This window comes from Martes martes (genome assembly GCF_963455335.1).
Source record: "Martes martes genome assembly, chromosome: 14".
Classification (NCBI taxonomy): Eukaryota; Metazoa; Chordata; class Mammalia; order Carnivora; family Mustelidae; genus Martes; species Martes martes.
In genome coordinates this window covers 11,593,651-11,613,876 of record NC_137902.1, presented here as the reverse complement: position 1 = coordinate 11,613,876, position 20,226 = coordinate 11,593,651, and the positions used below count along the sequence as shown (strand labels likewise).

At 53.5% G+C, this 20,226-nt stretch overlaps 1 protein-coding gene across 1 annotated transcript in view; it reads left to right on the top strand.

Annotated features, from left to right (window-relative positions):
- The first annotated feature begins 873 nt into the window (after window positions 1-873).
- The window catches only part of GRK5 (G protein-coupled receptor kinase 5), a 106,826-nt gene continuing 87,473 nt past the window's right edge, over window positions 874-20,226 (top strand). The window contains exon 1 of the mRNA XM_080822316.1: window positions 874-965. The gene's annotated coding sequence lies outside the window, so the exon portion shown is untranslated. The remainder of the gene's footprint in view (window positions 966-20,226) is intronic.

Genomic DNA, 20,226 nt, shown 5'->3' with positions numbered 1-20,226 from the left:
TAGTCCCATGGCTAAGGAGGAACGTTGGTGACGGCAATGCCCCGTGTGTGTACCTTATTCAACTTTGTGTGTTCACCGCATGGCCACTGTGTGTGCAGGGCTTCCGAATGTGTGCACCTTCATTGCACATGTGTTCATCATATGTGCATGGACATTACACGTGCATGTCCCTAGCATGTGTGTGCCCATCACACGTGCACATCGAGGAGGACGTGAGGCAGGATGGGGCCCTTCTCGAGTCCTTCCAGCCTTGAGAATGCATCCTCCACGACCCTGGGGTTTTTGGGGGGGGGGAGAAGAAGGGGGTATAGGAGACGACTGGAAATTGAAGTCCCTGCTCCTGCCATCCGGCCTCCAGGTGGGGAAGGGGACTCTCCACGGGAAATGGGAGGACAAAATGAGGCAATGAGGGGGCTGCTGTCTATTTACTTGTATATCCGTTCTTCGACGACTTCCTGAGCACGAAGGCAATTTTAAGTCCAGATGACCCGGCCCCTGCCGTGGGCAGGTTGGAGTCTGGTCTGGGGCCAGGGGCTGGGCACCCAGTGGGTCTGAACAGCGATGGGAGATGATGACGAAGAACAGGGCACCCGGTGTGGGCTCAGGCCAGGATGACTTGAGGGGCTTATCTGTTCCTGCTGGTTGAGGGGCCCAGGCCCGACTGTGCAGGGAGAACAGAGGCTGATGCTGGCCTGGAAGGAGTGTGTGTGCCTGCTGGGGCTTGGGGTGTGTCACTGACTTGACCTTGAGCTCCCTGGCTGTCTCCCAGCCCCCGAAGCTGGTAGACAGACTCACTGGGATGGGAAACAGGCTCTGGAGCCTTGGACAAGACCAACATCAGCCCAACATCTTTTCCCCCATTTCTGCAGGGGGTGGAGGAAAGCGCAAGGGGAAAAGCAAGAAGTGGAAGGAAATCCTGAAGTTTCCTCACATTAGCCAGTGCGAAGACCTCCGAAGGACCATAGGTAAGCTGTCCTCCCCGGGGAGGGGGGGCGGGAAGGGGCTGGGAGGGGAGCAAGAAGCCCGTTGGCCAACAAACTGTTTATACGGTGAGTCAGATACCAGCCCGTCGATGCAGCAAAGTGATTCCGCATAGGAGCTGCAGGCTGACATCCTTGCTGATTGACGTAAAGATGAAACTAACGGGGTGCCTGGGTGGCTCAGCTGGCTAAGCGTCCGACTCTGGATGCCGGCTCAGGTCATGATCTCAGGGTTGTGGGATCGAGCCCCAAGTTGGGCTCTGCTATAGGCATGGAACCTGCTTAGGATTCTTTCTCTCCCCCTCCCTTTCCCCTTCCCCCCAATACCCTCCTTTAAAGAAAAAAAGAAAAGGAAACTAATGTTCATTGAATATTTGGTATGTGCTGGGCAGGATTATCTCCCAGTTACCCTTGGAGGCAAGTACTGGTTTTTTCACTCCATCTTTCAGATGGGGAAACTGAGGATCTGTAAGTGGCCCGAAGTTGCACAGCTCGTGGCAGGGTGGTGGAGGTGGGCCACACTGAGCGCCCCCTCACAGCCTCCTATCCTTCTTGCCCAGAGCTCGTGGACTCTGCCCTCACCAAGCAGGCTTTGGGAGCTGAAGGTGGGGTGAATATCTGGGTTCCCTTTCCTCTTGCCGGGAATGCTGGTGCTCACGGAGGGGCCCCTTTTCAGTGAGACAACCCAGTCCTCTTTATTGGGCAGCCACACAATGGAGAGGCCTTGTTTCTCATGGGGCCAGCACAGCCACACTCACCAAATGAGGACACAGGGCTCCCAGGGAGGGGGTGGTCATGATGGGGTCCTCCATACCAGTGGGGACCCTGGCCCTTCTCCCCTGTATGCTGTGTATGCGCCCCTTGCCGTATGAAGGCTTCTGATCTGGTCCTGATCATTGGAGGTCAGGGACATGTTAACTGCTTCTTATTATATGGACATCCACTGAGGACTGGACATAGGGTGGCCTTCTCCAGAACTCTGTGGGCCTAGCTGCTCTTGGGACTTCTTCCTGGGGCTGTGGGTGGACTGCCCAGTGCCTGCCATGAAATGTGAGACCACTCGTGATTGCTTAGTTTTTCCGAATGGCTTCCCCAGGTGGCCTGGCCTCCTCCTGCAGTTTTCTAGGCCGGGCAGGACTTAATGGTGTCCCACGCCTGCTCAGTCCTGGCCACTTGGCCCACCCTCCAGATTCTGCTGCTTTGCTATGATAGCAGGTGACAACTGTTTGCTCTGTGTGCCCCACATGCCCACCTTGGAGCTCCCTTAGTGTTTATGAAATGAGGGGAAGCCCCCTGTACCCCGTGAAGGCAGAATTGAGCAGGTAAAAAGACAGAGAAATGTCCTCAAGATCCACCTTTCACCTTAACACCTCAGATCAGATCCCCCACCGTGTTCTGGGGGCAAGTGGACCCGGCCTAAGGGATCAGGGCCAATGCGTTTAGACAGACGGGTTCGGATCCCACCTGACGAGTCACTTAATCTTACTGACCCTCCATTTCCTCAGGTGAAAGAAGTGATCGTGAACCCAGTCCAGTGAGATCGTGTGTGAATGGGGCTTCACTCTGGAACCTTCCCCAGGAGCCCAGGATGCCCTCCCCTTAGCACTTCAGCTTTCCTTCTGGAATGCCCAACAGCCACCACTCTGCTGGGCCCTTCCCATGCTGGGGGTGTCATTAGTCACTCTTGTTGGGCATACCTGGGGCAGGGTGAGAGAGAAGATGGGCACATCTCCTGGGCCGGGGAGCATTTTACCAAGCTAAGCTCCAAGTGGCTTTCAGAGAGAAGGGAGAAGAGCCTCTTTGGAGTCTGGCCATTATTTCCCTAGGGCCATTTTGTTCTTCATGCTAATTTAGACTTAGAGAGAATAGGGCCTAGGGGTCGGGACTTCAGTTGCCATGTTGTCATACACCCTTGGGGAGATAAGCCCTCTCTTGTCCAGGGTGAGCAAGTTCACTGGAGACCAGAATGCCTGTTCTGGGTGCTGAGCCCGGTTTTCCTCAACGGGCCCAGGGAATGGCTCCCACTCATGCTTACAGCCAAAGGATTGATGCAAGAGACCTTTCTGGGGTGCTGATTTGGAGGAGAGAGCTTGAAATAGGAGGAAAGACTCCCCTCCCTGAAGTGGGGAGCTGTGCAGAGAAGTGGAGTACTTGCGTGAGACCCAGCTTACTTGAGAGGGGCCTCGCCCACAAAGCTTGTTCTTGGGAAGCCATTTGCTTCTCTGCCTTTGGGTCGACTGGCCACAGGTGGCCATCCCGGGAATGCCCTGGGGGCACATCAGGCCCCAAGACCACTTCCTCAGAGTGGTCAGACTTCGTCAGACAGAGCACACTGTCCTCTTCTGTGGGAGCACCCTGCCTCAGCTGTTGGCTGCTGTCTGCTCACCCCAAGTGTGAAAGGCTCTTCCAGAAGGATCTTTTCAATTCGCCACTGTGTAGCTGGTGCCGGGAGGTGCACAGCAGAGGTTGGGGGAGGTGAATCGCAAAGAAGGAAGGGGTGTGCGTAACACTGACTTTATACAATGTTTCCAATAAAAGGAAGAGTATTGAAAGCCGTGTAAGGGCTTTCCCGTAACTGCCAGACAGGTTAAGGAAACTGGAGTATTCTGCTATATTTGATTCATGTGTTTCTTAAAAATATAAAACATAGAAGTGCCCGGGTGGCTCAGTCAGGTAAGCGTCTGCCTTCCGCTCAGGTTATGATCCCACAGTCCTGGGATGGAGCCCCAGTTTGAGGGGAGGGTCCCTGCTCAGCAGGGAGTCTGCTTCTCCCTTTCCCTATGTGTGCTCGCTCGCACTCTCTCTCTTTCAATTAAATAAATCTTTAAAAATATATGTATGAAACATAACAATATGAAATGTAGGACTTTAGTTCCAGACACGATGGAGTAGATATATTGTCCCCTACCCTCCCACCAAGGACAGGCGAAAGCTCTGGACATTATATGTGAAAGAAATAGAGGAAAATTATGAAAAGTGGAGAGGTGAAGGCAGTCTGGCTGGGGACCGGGGACTGCGAGGAATGACATGCCAGCAAGCTCCTGGGTTCTTCTTACCGCCTTCCGTATTGGAGGCTGGAGAAACTCCCAACCCAGAAATGCCAATGGGTACAAATAAAAACGAACCCCCTCCTAAGAAAAACAAACCCCAGCCTGTTCTTTCTAACCAGAGACCTGGGAAAGGGGCATGGGGCTGAACAGGCAGCGGTGGGTGCGGCTGGCCCCTGGAGCAGTCCCTCTTCCGCACTGGTCCTTACCAGCGACGCGGCTGCCTCGCTTTCCCGTTCAGCAGCTCGCCTAGGCTGGTTCCAAAGACCCGGTGGTTCCTCTCCACTCCTGACACCATTCTGATCCTTCGAGGTGAACCAGCCCTGCTCCTTCCAGCTCCCTCGTTCCAAAGCCAGACCCTCCACACCCCACACGGCGTCCCTGTCCCCCCACGAGGCTCCCAGGCATTGCCCGAGAAGTGCCACAGATGTCCCTCAGCTCCCAGTTGGCCTGGCCCCGCTCTCACTTCCGGTCTGGGGCGTCTGGGAGCACAGGATTCAGCCCTCAGCTTGGCTTGGTCGGAGGACCCCACCCCACGGGCCCCATCCCCGCCTGTCCCCGTATGTCCATAAACAGGCCTCTTGGCAGGGCCCGCTCCCCGGGGAGGGTGGGAGAAACGTGCGTGCCGGCGTGTGCAAATGGATTCTTCTGTTCTCCTGGAGGGCATTGAAAAGACTCTGTGTGTGAGGGAGCAGCGCGAAGAGGGGCCCGGGGAAAACAGGAAGGGGGCCGTAAACGGCGGGGCTGCCGCTCGTGGCAGTGGGTTCCAGTGCTCGGGCCTCCCCGAGCAGTCACGGTCCGTCCCCCTCGTGTTTGCCCGGCCTCCGCTGGGGTCCTGACGGAAGGCTTTTCTAAAATAAAATATCTCATTTCTTTGCTAGACCAATATACACACCGAACAGTGGCAAATGCCGCATTTATTTTTCTTGGGAACACATGAGCTCACTTTCAGAAGCTCTTTGGGAGGATGCCCCGGCGGGGCCTTCGGGCCAAGGGACAGGGTTCCTTTGGGCCCAGAGGTGAGGGTGAAGTGGGGTGGTAGGCAGGCTCCAGGTCAGAGGCAAGAGCGTGAGGATCCAGGACGCTGCCCCCTCTCGACGGCCCAGGACAGTGGTCAGGGAAGGCTGTGCATTCTGCCCTTGGCACTGCCCCGCACAACCACAGGCCCCACAAGCCAGGGGGGCCTTTGAAGCACAGAAAGTGTAGCCCACGAAACCCGTTGGAATGGCAGCTCTCGGTCCCGCCTGGAGTAAAAGTCAGACTCCCTACCATGGCTTGTGAGCAGCTGAGTCATCGGGCGAAGCCTAGGGACCCCGTCTTAGAGCAATGCTCTTTTTCGTCTAAAACAAAACCCATGGGATTACAAGGGAAACCAGTTCTTTTCAGATTCAGTCCTTAGATACTTTTCAAATTTACCATATTGGAATATGTGTCCTTCTTTGTTAAGACTTTAAATCATAATGGCCAACCGCTGGCCTCACAGCTACTGTGACTTTGCACTTGTGATGAGCAGAAGTGCCGTCTCCAGAGGTCTGCAACCATGGTGTTAGGGATGGATGAGCAGTTTCTGTCGTCGTCCCTGGCACCCCAATGTCACTGTTGGTTGTTGTCAACGTTCGGGGCTGGAGGAAGTGCTGGTTTTCAGGTAGAGGTTGGTGAAAAGAGAGATGACGTTTTTCTCCATCCAAACCCCTGTATTCCTATCTGTAGGTTTCTTGGTGGTGATCTTTCCACCCTGCCCTGCGTAAGTCGGCCATCGCCTTTGTATCTAGTCATTCCCTCCTGCCCCCTTCACGAGCCACACTGGTCACCTTTCTGCTCTCCGGATGCCCCCCATATGGTTCCAGCCTGGAGTCTTTGCACGTGCCCTTCCCTCCACCTGGAATGCTCTTCCCTACATTTTTCCAGGGAGCCGTTAGGTCTCAGCTCAGATAGAAGCCTTCGCAACCAGCTTTTAGAAAGGAGCCCTACTCGCCCTCTCACACGGTGCAATTTCTTGCTGTTCTTTGCCTGTAACTATATCTGAAATCAACTTTTGTTTGGTCGTTGACTTGTGTATTTTCTGTCTCCCCAATGAGACTGGGCACCCCGTGACAGTAGTGACTGGGTCTTGTCTGGTTCACTACCAGAACAGTGCCTGACACACAGTAGGGGCTCACTAAATATTGGGTGAATCAAGGAATGAATGAAGTGTGTGCAATATTGGAAATCGGGGCTCTTTTGAGAAGACGTGTGACATGTGCATACCATGCCCAAATTTAATCTATCCAGCGTTTTCCACTGAGAATACCAGAAGTCCAGACTTAGGAAGCACCCACTCTAGCACCCCTGCCCCAGCCCTTACTCTGTAATGAGGAAATTTCATATACTTAGGAGACCAGGCCATGGTCTCACATCTACTTGGCGGGGGAGGCCAGCCACCGTGGCCCAGGCCCCTGTTGCCCGAGGCTACAAATCATCATAGGGATGTGAGGTTTTCATAGAGTCCCAATGTCAGAGAACTCAAAGCATCTTATCCAACCACACACTTTAGACCTGAGTAAGTAGCTCCAAGAGTAGAAGTGACCTGCCCAGGACAGTCTGGGCTCCTGGCCCTGAGCTATGGCTTTCTACTCCCCAGCATCCAATCAACCCATAAACATTTTAGGCTTCAGCCTCCAGCCAATATTCAAAGCAGAGAGAACCTTTTGGCACCCAGAGGGATAGACATTTCTGTTGGTCTTTTTCTGTCTTTATTTCAGGCAAATGGGCTGCATGTTCTTTTTTTTTTTTTTCCAGCCAGTATTTACTGAGCAGTTATTACCTACCACCCACTGGGGAGCCAGACGTGGTTTGTCCTCTCCCGGAGCTCACTCACAGAGCTGATAACAAATCAGGAGACTTGCCTGATGGAGGACAGGATGCTGAGCTGGAGAACAGAGTTGAGAGTCTCTACCCATCAGGAACATGCCTGGAGGAGGTGGCCTCACTCTGAGCCTCCCAGGGCATCTCTTTGTGGGGTCATGTCCTTTCTATCTTAAGATCTCCATGGCTGGGATAGTGAATGGATAGATAAAGTGGCTGTGGATGGACGTTGTCCCCCTTACCCAGCCCGGAAACCAGCCCTGTGATCGTCAGCAATGACTGCTAAGATAGACAATCCTTGCCAGACAAATCTGCTTGCAATGTGAGCCCGGACACGAGTAGCTGACTTCAGACAGTCCCGGTGGACAGTAGACAGAGCACCGGAGGAGGAAGGGGTTCTCTAACGTCTGCTCTAAGCAACATCAAATAATGACATTATTAGTTAATAAGCTAATTGTTCTCATAAGATAATTAGGGAGCCCAAATCAAAGAAGTTCTCAGAACATCCAAAACGGAGAAGGCTGGAACGTCATTGTGAAGATAAAAGATTGTTGAGGTCTGCAAATATTCCTCAGTGACGCAGAAAGTTCTGTTGGGCAAAAGTGTGGCATTTTTATTTATTTAGTTCAGGCTCATTGCGTACTTTATTCTTTCATTAAAAAAAAAAAAAAGTATGAGGGGCTTGAGTGAAAGAGTTGATTATTCTACTGTTTGGCAGTATTTCTGGAGGAACTGTCCAAAAGCCATATAATAAATCAAGGCCCCCTCCCCACCCCCTGGCGGGACTGACGTCCACGAGGAGGCCATTCACAGAAAGTAGCTGCTATGCTGCCCTGTGCTCTCACAGACGGATGGGGGACATTTGGTTTGCCTTGTGGGACAGCCTCTTGCCAAAGCCTTAACTCTTTCCAGGAGCAGAAGCTCGAGGCTGTAGGGGGGTTCCTAGAAGAAAATTTAGATCCTTAACTTAAAAAACAAAACAAAACAAAAACTAACAACACCCCCCCCCCAAACCCTGTAATAGCATGAAGATGGCCTTGGATCGCCTAGTGCTTGATTATTGACTCAACATTGCCCATGGTCTTGGACTAAGACATCTGCCTACAGATACTTGTGGAGGCCCTCCTGTGTGCTAGGCATTGTCGTAGGCACAAGAACTGTACCATTGGCCACAGAAGCAGGGCGGCCTCGTGGAGGGACCTCCATCATTGACACCGTGGTCAGTGGTGGCTCTGTCACCCCCAGCTGTGGGACACTAAGCACGTTGTTGAATTTCCCTGGGCTGTAGTTGTGTTGTCTGGAAAATGGAAACACCGATCCCAGTGTCGTAGAACTGTTGTTAGGGCCGGCAGAGTGCCCAGCACATGCCACTATTTCATTGTCATTGTCATCGTCATCATCATCCTTGTCACGTGCTAGCAGTATGAGGGCAAAGGTGAGGACCCTTTGGGAAGGCTTCAGAATTTCCCAAAGAAGCAGAATTGACTACAAGTGATGAATGGGGCTAGCTGTTTCTGTGCTGATATCATATGGGTCCAATTCCCAGGGACCCCTGCCTTGGGGTCATCTGAATCCTACCTTTCCCTGAGCCTCTGCCTCCACACTCCTTTTCCTGGAGGCCCACCCTGATCCCTACAGCCCTCAACCACTCTTTCCTCCCCTTGGCCCCACTATACTCCTTGGGAAGCCTATAGTGTCACACCCTGCCCTGACCCCTGGCCTGCTGGGTCTCTTTGAAAGGACATGTGGATGTTCTGGAAGGTTCCACCTCAGAGTCCTAACAATGGTTACCCCAGGGGAAGGCATGGAGATTAGAGGGGATGTCAGCTTTATCTGTAAGGTAGTTTTTAAAAAGGAGAATGTATTGGCATGTTCTCTGTGTACTTAAAAGTTGAACAAATACTGAATCCCCCACCTGATTCCACAGTGGGGCATGGGGACAGTGACACCATTTCCTTCTTTCCTGTTGACTTTGTGTCCCCTAATGAGTCTGTGGGCTCTGGGAGGATGGGCAGAGCCTCCTCCTCTTCGCAGATCTGCAGGACCGTGGCGGAGGGGCTCCAGCTCTGTTCTGCTTGGGAGCCGGTGCGCAGGAAACACCCCGTAGCCTAGAGTCCAGCCTCCTCCTGCGTTGCTCAGCTCTGCCCTGTGACCCGCAGTGGCCTCTCAGTCCAGTCTCCGGTGGTCGGCCTGCACACGGGTCCTCAGGAGCGTTTTCTTTCTGCCTCTCCTGTGCGGCATGGGGTGCTTTGGGTCTCCACTCCACGGGGATGCAACAGGAACCTGTCCTTCCCTGCAAACAGCCTCCCCTTCTGTGCACCCTTCCTCGGGGGCGGCAGCTTCCCCTACCCTGCCCCAGGGACACAGAAGCGTCTGGAAAGGAATCTGGACTCCTGGGCTGGGTCCCACCCCACCTGAGGGCCTGCGTGACCCAGTCCCCTTCAGGTCTGCTGGCACGTGAGCTCTTGATTTCATCGTCAGGGAGACCAAGTCTTTCTGCAGACGTCATTCCCGTCCTTGGGGTGATAAGGGCGCGTCACGTCTGTCGTTCTGCCACTTACCAGGCTCCGATAAGGCACAGCATCTGCTCGTCCTTGGAGGGCAAGATAAATTTAGATGTGGCGGATTTAGAACATCAAGTGACCTGTTTGCAGCTGTAGCTCTCAGGAGGGAGAGGGCAGCCTGGCTTGTCTGCCCACTGCGTTCCTGGTATTAGTCTCACCTCTCCACCAAGACCAGCCCCATCTTGAAGGCAAGGGGTCAGGTCTCCTGTGTCCAGCACAAGCTTGGGTGCATGCGAGAGGCTCAGTGATCCTAGCTGGTGGGTTTCAAGTTTGGCGAGGCTTAGACTAGGGTACCGATCAAGGTTTTACAGACAATCTGGGATTGTTCTCAAAAGCTGTTCTGCTGGGGTTGTGGGGGACACGGGTGTGATCCAGAGCAGGGTTCTAACTGATCAGGGTTTCTTTTTACGTCTTGTGTTTGAGCCTCTTTGTAAGATTTTATTCCAGGGTTAAAACCAAGTTCAAAACCCACTGCTCTAGGCCAGGCCTCCCTTTTTCCAGATAAGTAAACTGAGTCCTGGAGAGAGAAGAGATTTTGCCAAGTTCTCCCTGTGACCTGACTCCATGGCAGGCTTTCCCTTGCTGTCTTGGTTTGCTTTCGTTGCCATAACCAAGGGCCACAGACTGGGTGGTTTAAACAACAGATAGGCGGTCTCCTAGTTCTGGAGGCTGGGTCTGGGGTCTGGGATACGCCTCTCTCCTAGCTTCTGGCGGTTGCTGGCAATCTTTGGCTTTCCTTGGTTTGTAGAGGCATCACTTTGATCTCTGCTTTGACCCTCATGTGGCCTTCTCTGTGTATGTGTTTGTGCGTCCATGTTTCCCCTTTTTATAAGGACACCAGTCACTCTGGATTAGGGCCCACCCTAATGACCTCATTTTAACTCGATTACCTCTGTAAAGACCCTATTCCCAAATAAGGTCACATTCTGAAGTACTAGAGGTTAGGAATCTTTTCTGGGGAATATAATTCAACCCCTAAAACCCACATTCTTACATGGTCTGTGGAGATCAAGTTCAAGGGGCCGGAGGACCCCAGTTCCCACCAGGTCTGAGTGTAGACCCTCCTCTCCCTGGCCAAGCCCACCCAGGCCGACCGCTCCCCTACAGGCCACAGGACTGTCTAGGGAGGATCCACAGTTTTCGGAACCATGGATGTGGCACTTTTTAATTCCCTCAATTCTTGTTGCTGTTATTGTTTAAGTCATCCTAACTGGGAAATTACTTTGCTTAAAAACACACAGAAAATTTTAAGGAAAGGTCACCCATAATTTTACCACTCAACTGTAGTCACAGTCAGCACTTTCATGTAATTCCTTCTAGCATTTTCTGCATGCACATACACACTACAGGTTTTTTTCTTCTTACCTTTTTTCTTTTTTTTTTCTTTTTCTTTTTTTTTTTTTTTTTAAAGATTTTTTATTTTATTTGCCAGAGAGAGAGAGATCACAAGTAGGCAGAGAGGCAGGCAGAGAGAGAGGAGGAAGCAGGCTCCCCGCTGAGCAGAGAGCCCGATGTGGGGCTCGATCCCAGGACCCTGGAATCATGACCTGAGCTGAAGGCAGAGGCTTCAACCCACTGAGCCACCCAGGCGCCCCTTCTTACCTTTTTTCTTAATGTAATTTCAAAAATATTTTCCCACATCATTAACATTCTCCATAAATGTGATTTATGTTTTTCCATTTGATGCCTATTTATTGAGCATCAGGCACTGGGGATACATTTGTAAACAAAACACAGAAATTCCTGTCCTTGTGGGCTGCCCTCCTCCGGGGGAGTGGGTACACCAGTGGACAGTGGGGAACTGGCCTGTTGCCCTCCAGCCGGCACTGGTCCAGACCCCCACTGTATCCCTCCCGATGGCTTATTTATTTTTTGTGGGCAGAGGCTTCCTTTAAGCTATCTAGAAAATAAGCCCTTGCCCCTCAGCACAGCATAAACCTGATTTTTTAAGGCTTCATATTGACTTTATATATATAGATGTATATACACATGTACATATAGATCCAGAGAGAGAGTGAGAACTATTTGTTTCTGTTTTCCCTAGTTTTTGCCACTCCCAATTGGCGTTCACATTAACATCTTCGTATTTCATTGTGGCATTTTGATCTCTGGCTCAGAGTGGGAAAGCCCACGCTGTCTTTTCAAAGGCCAGACACATGAGCGAAACCCAAGCAGCGAGTCTAGTGGCCTCTCCACCTCCTTTGCTTCCTCTGGAATGTTCCATTTGCATTCTGCGCTTGCATCTGCAGACGCCATTAACCTGAAATGTGCCTGTGATGGACAAAGCACATGAGGTCCGTGGAGTACCCGGGGCCCCGCTTGCCAGCCCCGAGTGACGGCAGTCACAGGCCTGAGAAGGGCTTTTCTGTCTGTTTTAAGGCCCGTCGCCGAAAATGGGAAAAACAAGCTAGTTTATGCAGCAACAGGGACCTCAAACCGGCACAAGAGGCTAGCGGACCCGCAGCCGCCTGAGCAGGACAGCGTTCTGCCCCATAAAGAGACACTAGGACAACACTTTTAATGGTCTCTGCCCAGACTCTATTTACGGAATTTATTTCCCGGGCTCTGTCTGTTCAGCAACGCCTTGGCAGCACGTCCCCCGGCGTCCGTCTCAGTGCATTAAACACCCCTTGTTCGGGGCACCTTGGAGCTAGCACCCAAGAGAGGGAGAAGAAAAAAATGTGGGTGGAAGGATATTTGGGGCCAGTATAAACGTTTAAATTAAAAAAAAATTAAAATAACCAAAGAATAACAACAAAAAATTTATCCCTTCAAGAGCTCCTGTGGGCCTGGGTTGCTGCCGGCTCTTAGCTGTGGCCCTTTCCAGCCCGTGTCAGAGAGGAACATGCAAAATCGAGAAGCATTTGGAGCGCCGCTGGCTGGTGTTTCTGTGTTCCACGGTTGTGCTGTCCTTATATCATCTTTAAAAATTGTTTTTAGAATTATCTTTTTTTAAAAAAGATTTTATTTATTTATTTGACAGAGAGAGAGATCACAAGCAGACAGAGAGGCAGGCTCCCCGCTGAGCAGAGAGCCCGATGCGGGGCTCGATCCCAGGACCCCGAGACCACGACCCAAGCCAAAGGCAGAGGCTCAACCCACTGAGCCCCCAGGCGCCCCATTCCTTACAAAGTAAAATACATCCATTGATAAAACTGCCAAAATGTAATCTACAAAGAGGAAAATAAAAATTGCCAGTAAGTTAACCGCCGTGAACATTTTGGTCTGCGGCCCTGTCATGGTCTGTTCTACTTATGGAGAGAGAGTTGTCCCCCCTGTCATTTGTCTCCGCCCAGAAGACAGACATCTTTTAAAATTGACATAGATGGCTATAGGATCCCCACGGGACTGGAGGCAGAAGACTGAGGTGCTCAGGCCTTCCCCACTGGATTTTGTGGCCTTGGGAGTCACTTATCCTCGATTTGCTCATCTTTGAAATGGGGACGCAGCAATCCTTACCTTAGTGGATGATCTGGGTGCCCCAGGAGTTCCTGGTAGGAAACACTTTGTAAAGTGCTCAGCGGTTTGTGGCTGGCGCTTTTCAGTGTGGTCATGTGACCCTTCAGGAAGACAAATGGCTAAAGTAATTTTCCTGTCGCCCTGAAGAACTGCGATCCATTCTTCTAAAGCTGCCCCTGTATCTGATCTTGGTGAAAATCACTGCCTTCCCTCCTACTGCCCAGGGACCTGGGAGCCTCCCTTTTTCTGCCTGCCCTCCTCTGCCCAGCGCACGTGGCTAATCCCTTTCCAAGTCCCGACATCTCTGCATCCTTACTATCTCTGGAGTTGGCTCCTCTCTCCCTACCCCTACTGCTTCCCTCACCCTGGCCACCTTCCTCTCCTGCCAGAACTCCCGTGTCTCCCCTGCCCTCAACTCCATCCAGGCTCACCCGTGTCCAGCCAGGCTCCACACAACAGCCAGGAAGCTCATTCTAGAATGTCCATCTGATCGTGCCACCACCTGCTGCAGTGGCTTTCTGTTACGGTCCAGATGGAGCCCTAAGGTCTTATGGAAGCCGACCACGCCCTGCCTTACCTGCCCTTGCTTACTGCTCCAGCTTCCCCCCTCCTACTTGTCCCCTCACCCTGCCACTCCTTCACATTTCCTCCCTTCTCCATGCCTTTCCCAAACGCACATCCCTAATTCTGCCTGGCAATCCACTCAACCTTGCAGGTTACTTCCTCCAGGAAGCCTTCTCTGCTGACCTCCCCAGGCCTGGGTTCAGTCTTTACCCTTGCAGCAGTCTGATGACTGACCTCCATCATCCACTGCCATTTCCAGCCCCCAACACCAGTGTCTCTGTACCAGGCCCTTTTACAATCTTAATTTTCTTTCTTTGCTCAGGTGTTTTTGTTCTCCTCTGGGGATGGAATACAAAAAAATCTTAATCTTCCCAAGTCCTAGAATGATTGCTGATGGGTCTTCTTTTTCTCTCTGGGTCCTTTTAAAGGGGCCCGGTCCTCTCCCCTGCTGTGCCCTGGCAGACATGACGGGGAGGCACGGGAGAGGTGAGAGGGGGTTCATGACTCCAGCCATCATGCCGGCCCCTCCAGCTGTCAGAGCCTGACTCCCAGGCAGACATGGGCCCAGAAGTGCTGCTTCAGGACTCTGGCTGAGCCCAGCTTGGGGCAGAGCAGGGCACAGAGAATGGCTTTGCCAGAAGACTCCCTCGTCAGGCCTTGGAGTGCGGGGCGGCTGTAGGCACTGTGCTAATGCCTCAGGGGCAAAGCTACTGAAGGGCTAACCCAGCTCAGTTAAGTTGGGGTGGAGACAACAGTGAGGCGTGTGAGCTCTGGTGTCAGAGAGACCTGGGTTTGGGCCAGCCTCTATTCCTTACTGATTGTGACTTTGGACAAATGCTTTACCTTCTCAGCCCTCAGTCTCCTTACCTGCAAAATGCGAATAGGCGTGTCGCAAGGATCAAATGAGGAATTGCACAGGGAGGGTCCTGCCGAGGGCCTGGCGCACAGTGGGCCCTCCAGCGCGGCCACTGCTTCGTCATCACTACTGTTAGTCCTCATCCCTGTCAGCAAGAGTCCTGCTCAGTTCAGAGCTCTGTTTCTTGGTTTCCCTGTGAGTGGCGGTTGCCAGGTCCTGCTGGGTTTAAGTTTATCTGTTCATTCATTCGTTCATTCATTCTGTTATGTGCGTACTCTGTGCCAGGGATCGGGGGAGCTGCCAGGTGGTGGAGAACTGCTCTCAGGAGTGGCTCCTGGCAACATGGGCTGGGCCACATTTATTGCTTTATGTAACCCGGATATGACCCCTTTCCCCTTAGTCCCACTTCCATCCCTCAAGGCTCTATTTACTAACTCCCTACAGACTTAGAAGATCAGGATGGGACCCCCTCCCCGCAACAAAGGCCTTGTGACCTGTCCCTCTGCCTCTGGGCAGGAGGGACTGTAATGAACTCAGACACGTGGGGTGATAGTCAATCCCAACCATGAACCCCTGTTCAGCCTTCACTCCAGGCAAGGCCCCCCAGGGGACCCCAAGGGGGGATGTAAGGATAGTTCTGTCCCTTCAGGAGCTGTCCCTAGTTGGGAAGACAGGGCAGAAAGCACACACATGATGCTGGGTGACAGCCATGTGAAAGTGGGCAGCTGTCACATGTTCTTCCTCAGTACTAAGGGCCCAGAGGTGGGGTAGGGAAGGGAAACAGAGGCATCTGTGCAGGATGGAAAGGTTCAGGTGAGCAGGTGGGAGAAAAAGTCCGCGCTGAAGCATCATACAACCAGCAAGCATCTCCTAGGCACTTACCGTGGCTGGGAACTGGACACACACCCATTGTGTGTGTCCAGACACATTGAATCGTTGTAAAACCCTGTGGGCTAGCGGCCACTTCCTCCACCCTCTACTCTATGGATGGAGATGCAGAGACTCAGAGAGATTTGTAAGTTGCTCGCACTTACAGAGCTCTGGAAGCGGCAGAGTCCAGATTCAGACCTGGGCCTGTGGATTTCCACCATGGTTGCCCTGCCTTCCCCATGAAGGTAGGACAACACGGGGCACGTTTGGGAAGTGATGTGCACAGTGCTTTGATGGGCTTTGTGCAGCGAAGTCATGAGGGAAGAGGTCCAGGGGAGGCTGGCTCAGGCCCAAGACACCATCTGCGCCTCTGGCCCAAAAGGTTAGGTCTTTGTGCCACAGGTAGTTGGGAGCCACTGAATGTTCCTCTGAGAGCCCCCGTAGCAGTCCTCAGGGTGAGAACAGAGAGCAAAGGGAAGCCATGGACAGACAGAGAAGGCTGGGCTTTGGGAATGATAGGTAAGTCATTCACTTCTCCAGATACTTACCATTTCCTTTGTGCCAGGGACAAATGAGACAGTGTTTCTCAAGGACCCAGCCCGGGACCTGGAATGTGCCATAGAGGGCCTCCACTCCCGATGACACTGTGCCCTAGGAGGCAGGGGCCGCTGGAGCTTCTGTCACCTGCGGCGTCAGGCTGCGAGCAGGTTTCTCTTTGCGACACTGGGTCACGGGATGCCTTTCACACCACCCATGAGGTCTCTGAGTTGACAGCTGTTCCTGCCGCCCACCTGTCTCTTCCCTCCCCTCTTTTCGGGGGCGGTTTCTCACACCCCTGCTGTCTGTCCTCTCTCCCTCTACCCTCCACAGGGCCTTTCCGAAGGTGGCAGATGGGCATGAATGTCACACTGGCTGTCTCTGAGAGACCACCTCAGGTGTCACCCAGGTGGGGCTTGCCGGCCCGGGCTACCTGAGGGTCAGGATGGGAGTGTGGAGCGCAGAGGGAGCTCTCACCCTGACTGTCCCCTGGCTGCCTCTTCTGGCCAGCCAGCCATGAGACTTAACTCTCTTCAGGCTTTTGCTACCCTCTGTCCCCATTTGGCTTTAACATGAAAGGAATCATTCTCAGCCATACTCGCCTGTTGCTGTGTTAACTTCGCACCCATTCCCAATCTGCACCACTCCTCGATCCCCATGTTCCACAGTGGCTTTATCAGTCTCGCCAGGTGGAAACCTCAGAATTCTTATGCCCACTTGGTTGGTTCAGCACCCTCTTCTCCAACCCACTTGCTTGACACTCATCACCCTGCTTGGACTGATGCAGTAGCCTCTTCGTTGGTCCACTGTTGATGGCTGGTTTCTTCTTCCTTCTTGCCCATCCAATCTAGCCTTCTTGTTCGTTGTTCTTAGCACTTAGACGCTGCCTGACTTTTCTAAAGACATCAAAGTTGAGACTTCTAGCAGATATAAACGGCCTATCCACTGCCCATAGGACAGAGTCCAAACCACACAGCCCTAAGGCGGGGCCTCTTAACAAGTCTGTCCTCTGCCCCTCTGAAATTGGTCTCTTACTTGCTCTATAAAGCCACCCAGAGTGGTCCTCTCCCCATAACCCTCCACCCCTGGAAACCTTTGGGCTTCTCGTGGTCTTGAGTAAACCTCTACCAGCATGGTAGTTTTCAACACAGTGCCAAATCCTTGCTTTTTATGTCGGAGCTGTGCAAATTTGGACACTTGGCTTCACCTCTCTGAGCTACAGACATAGAACAAAAATGATAGTAATAGCTGTCACTGGTCAGGTTCTTATTATGTGCCAGACACTTTGCCTCTTTATACCTACCATAAAACCCTAAGAGAGAGGCACTGTTTTTAGGCTTATTTGGCATATAAGGAAATGAGGGTTTGTGGCAGTAAAGCCCCTTGCCTGAGGTCACACACCACAAAGAGGCAGAGCCAGACTCAGATCTGTCTGAGCCTGGTCCTTGTCGATAGATATGGGGACCATGTCACTCACTTCTCAGCGTTGCTGGAGAGCTTAAATCGCAATGGTGCACTTAGAAGCACCTGCCCAGGGCCGAGCCCCCGGGGCCTTGGTAAACAGCTTTACTTCCTGCTTCTGGTCTTTGCTCAGGCCACATTCTCTGTCCTCCTCCCTACCTGGCCAGGTCCTACCCCCAAAGTCAATGGACCCCTGCCTGAAACAACCACCCACCCCCTTCACCCAGGCCCTAGAACATTCCACACGTGCCACCACCAGACCCCGGCTATAGGGAACAGCAGTAGGCCTTGGGTGTCTGACTGCTTACCTAGAGGGTATGTGACACCGTTTTAAGCCCTGCCTCTCCACTGGGGCCCGGTCCTCTGTGGGAGCTGGGAAGGGGTCCCCAGAACCAGCCAGTAAGTGAAGGAATCCACGAGGGGAGAAGGCAGGAGTGAGTGATGAGAGGCCAATGTCGTGGCGGGACCCGAGGAGTGGTCCCTCTGGAGCCATGCAGCTGGACCCGGAGCTACTCACCCCCCCAGCCTGGCAGCCCTGTCCTCGCACCTCCACGGTCTGCAGTTTGGGGCCCTTTCTTCAGTTTTTTCCTGACCTTGACCTCCTGGCTCAAGAGTTATCATCTCCTGGGACAGGAAGGAATAACCCCATGGGGCTGGCTTTGTGGTGGGTGACCAGTCTCCTGCTGCCACTGACGTCCTGCTTGTGGGACCCTGCTGCCAAGCCCAGGCCTGGTGGTCCTGACTGCTCCACTCCGGGAGTGGCCTTGAGTCCCCGTGGGGTGCGTGGACAAGGCTGAGGCGCGTCTCCCAGCTTACGGGCCACCTGCCCGGCCGTCAGAATGCCGTCAGCGAGGGCTAGCTGGCTGTCTCGTGGGCCCTGTGGGGGTTCCTCGCTGCCCACCTGATCCCCGGGCCCTGGTGGGGGGCGGGGGGCCTGATGGAACCTGGTCACCAGAAATCCGCATAGAACGAGCTGGTCTTGCCTGTTCTCTGTGCCCCTCTGAGGACAGAGCTGGCCGGGCCTTCTCTCAGGCTTACACGGCGGGGGTTGGCTAGAATCTTTTATCCGGGACTAGAAGGAAATTGGACTGAGGTACTGTCTATGGGACTCATTCTCCCCACTTCGGCATCAAGGGGCAGTCATGATCTCTGGGAGCCATTTCATTTCTGTTGACGGCCTAGTCCAGAGGGCTGAGGTGTGGCTGCTTCCTGGCTTACCTGAGAAGAGCCTGTTTGTGGGCTCTCTGTTGCTGTCCAGCCTTCTGGAAGAGTCTGCAGGACTTCCCTCCTGTTGACAGGACCCAGCCTGGCATGTGTGACCCCCTTCTGTATTACGTGCGTGTGCGTGTGTGTGTGTGTGTGTGTGTGATGGTCCGTCACCAGATGAAGTATCCTAAAGGCATGATCCGGGGTGTCTGGGAGCCCTCCCACCTCGACGGATAGCAGGAGAAAGAAAGGACTCAAACCTGGAGACGCTGACCTGGCAAGAGGTTACAGTGGTTACAGTGAGGAGTCTCCCAGGCCAGAAGCTAGACGTTCCAAATTCTGCGCGGGCCCTGATTATCAGTCACGCTACCTCTGTCAGGCTCAGAGAGAAGGGACTTGTCAGGGCTCCTGGGTGCTGAGAGGGAGAGCCTAACCCTACAGCCCAAAGAGGCCCTGTGTGTGCAGGGGGAGGACGAGCTGCCTCTGCTTCTGCCTCCTGCTGAGTGGGACCCAAGGGGTGGAAGGCCTTTCTGGGGGGCTGGAGAGTCTCCCCAGGAGCAGCTTTGACCTCTGCCATGTTGCTTTGCAGCAGGAAGTGAGCTTGCCCCTCCCAGCGGCCACTGAGCTCACAGGTCTGTCCTGGTGGCTCCTTCCTGGTGCGGGTGCCAGGGCCTGGAGCTGGGGATCTGAGTTCTGGTCCACTTTCTCTGCTAACAAGTTAGAAGTTTTCTGTAACATTCGAGCTGCAAGGCCTCCGCCCTGTGCTAGCCCCACTCCCTCACTTGGCCGCTGGGGAATCTGAGACCCTGCGAAGGGACAGACAGAGCAGGCCGGGGCTGAGGATGGCAGGAAACAAGGAAGGACCAGGTCTGTTGGCTTTGTGGCCAGGCCCCGTGGACCTGGCAGCCCCCTGGCTGAGGAGCCTGGAGGGCCCCAGCAGTGGCATCTCAGTGCCTGGGGGGTCGGGTTGGAGCTGGGGAGAAGCATTTCTGGGCCTACAGCAGGAAGGGACGCAGCGCTGGTGCCTGATATCCTCACACTGTGCCTTCGAGGTAACCGCTGGGCAGGTAGGCGCGGCCACACGCTCTGGTGGGAGCAGCCTCTGATTTAGAGAAGGCCTTTCTCCTGGCTCTGAACCTAGGGGACAGGGACAGCTTGGCAAGTGGAGACGGCAGCCTCACTTGCCCCTGTGAGCGCAGCCCGGAAATGCCCGGTGTCTCTGTCCCTTGTCCCGTCCCCTTCCAGCATCCACCGTCCCTGCTCTGGGCGGGGAGGCAGAGTGACGCCCCACCAGTGTGCCCTTCGCTCACCCACCAGACTTTGCCTGCCCACCCGCACGGACAGGGGCTGAATCTCAGTTCTTCCCCAACATGTGGCCAAAGCCTGCACACAGTAGGTGCTTGTTGTCTGTCTGTTTCCCAAGTCGTCCTGAAGCCTGGCTGTCATTTATCTCCACCAACCACCCACCTGCCCCTCTGTTCAAACTACTGGGAAGCCCACAGGTGAGTTTCAAGCGGAAAGCACAGCTCTCCCTCCTCGGATGTCCTAGTGGGAGTTCCTTCTAGTCTCCCCTCCCGCTCCACTGCGTACTTCCTGTTCTTTGTCTTTCATGGAACAATTGAAATGTGCTTTTATTGGGAAAGGCTGTGGATCCTTTGGGGACGTAAGCAAGCAATCACTAAATCAGTACATTAGAAGTGAGAAGGGGAAAAAGCTTCCTGCGCCCCCTGGGAAGCAGGTGTGTCTGAGTTCTGTTCCTCCTGTCCACAGACTGGGTCAACTGGCGGCCGCCCCGCCGGCCTCGAGGAATGCAGGAGAGGAAGGTGTTGTGAGCAGCC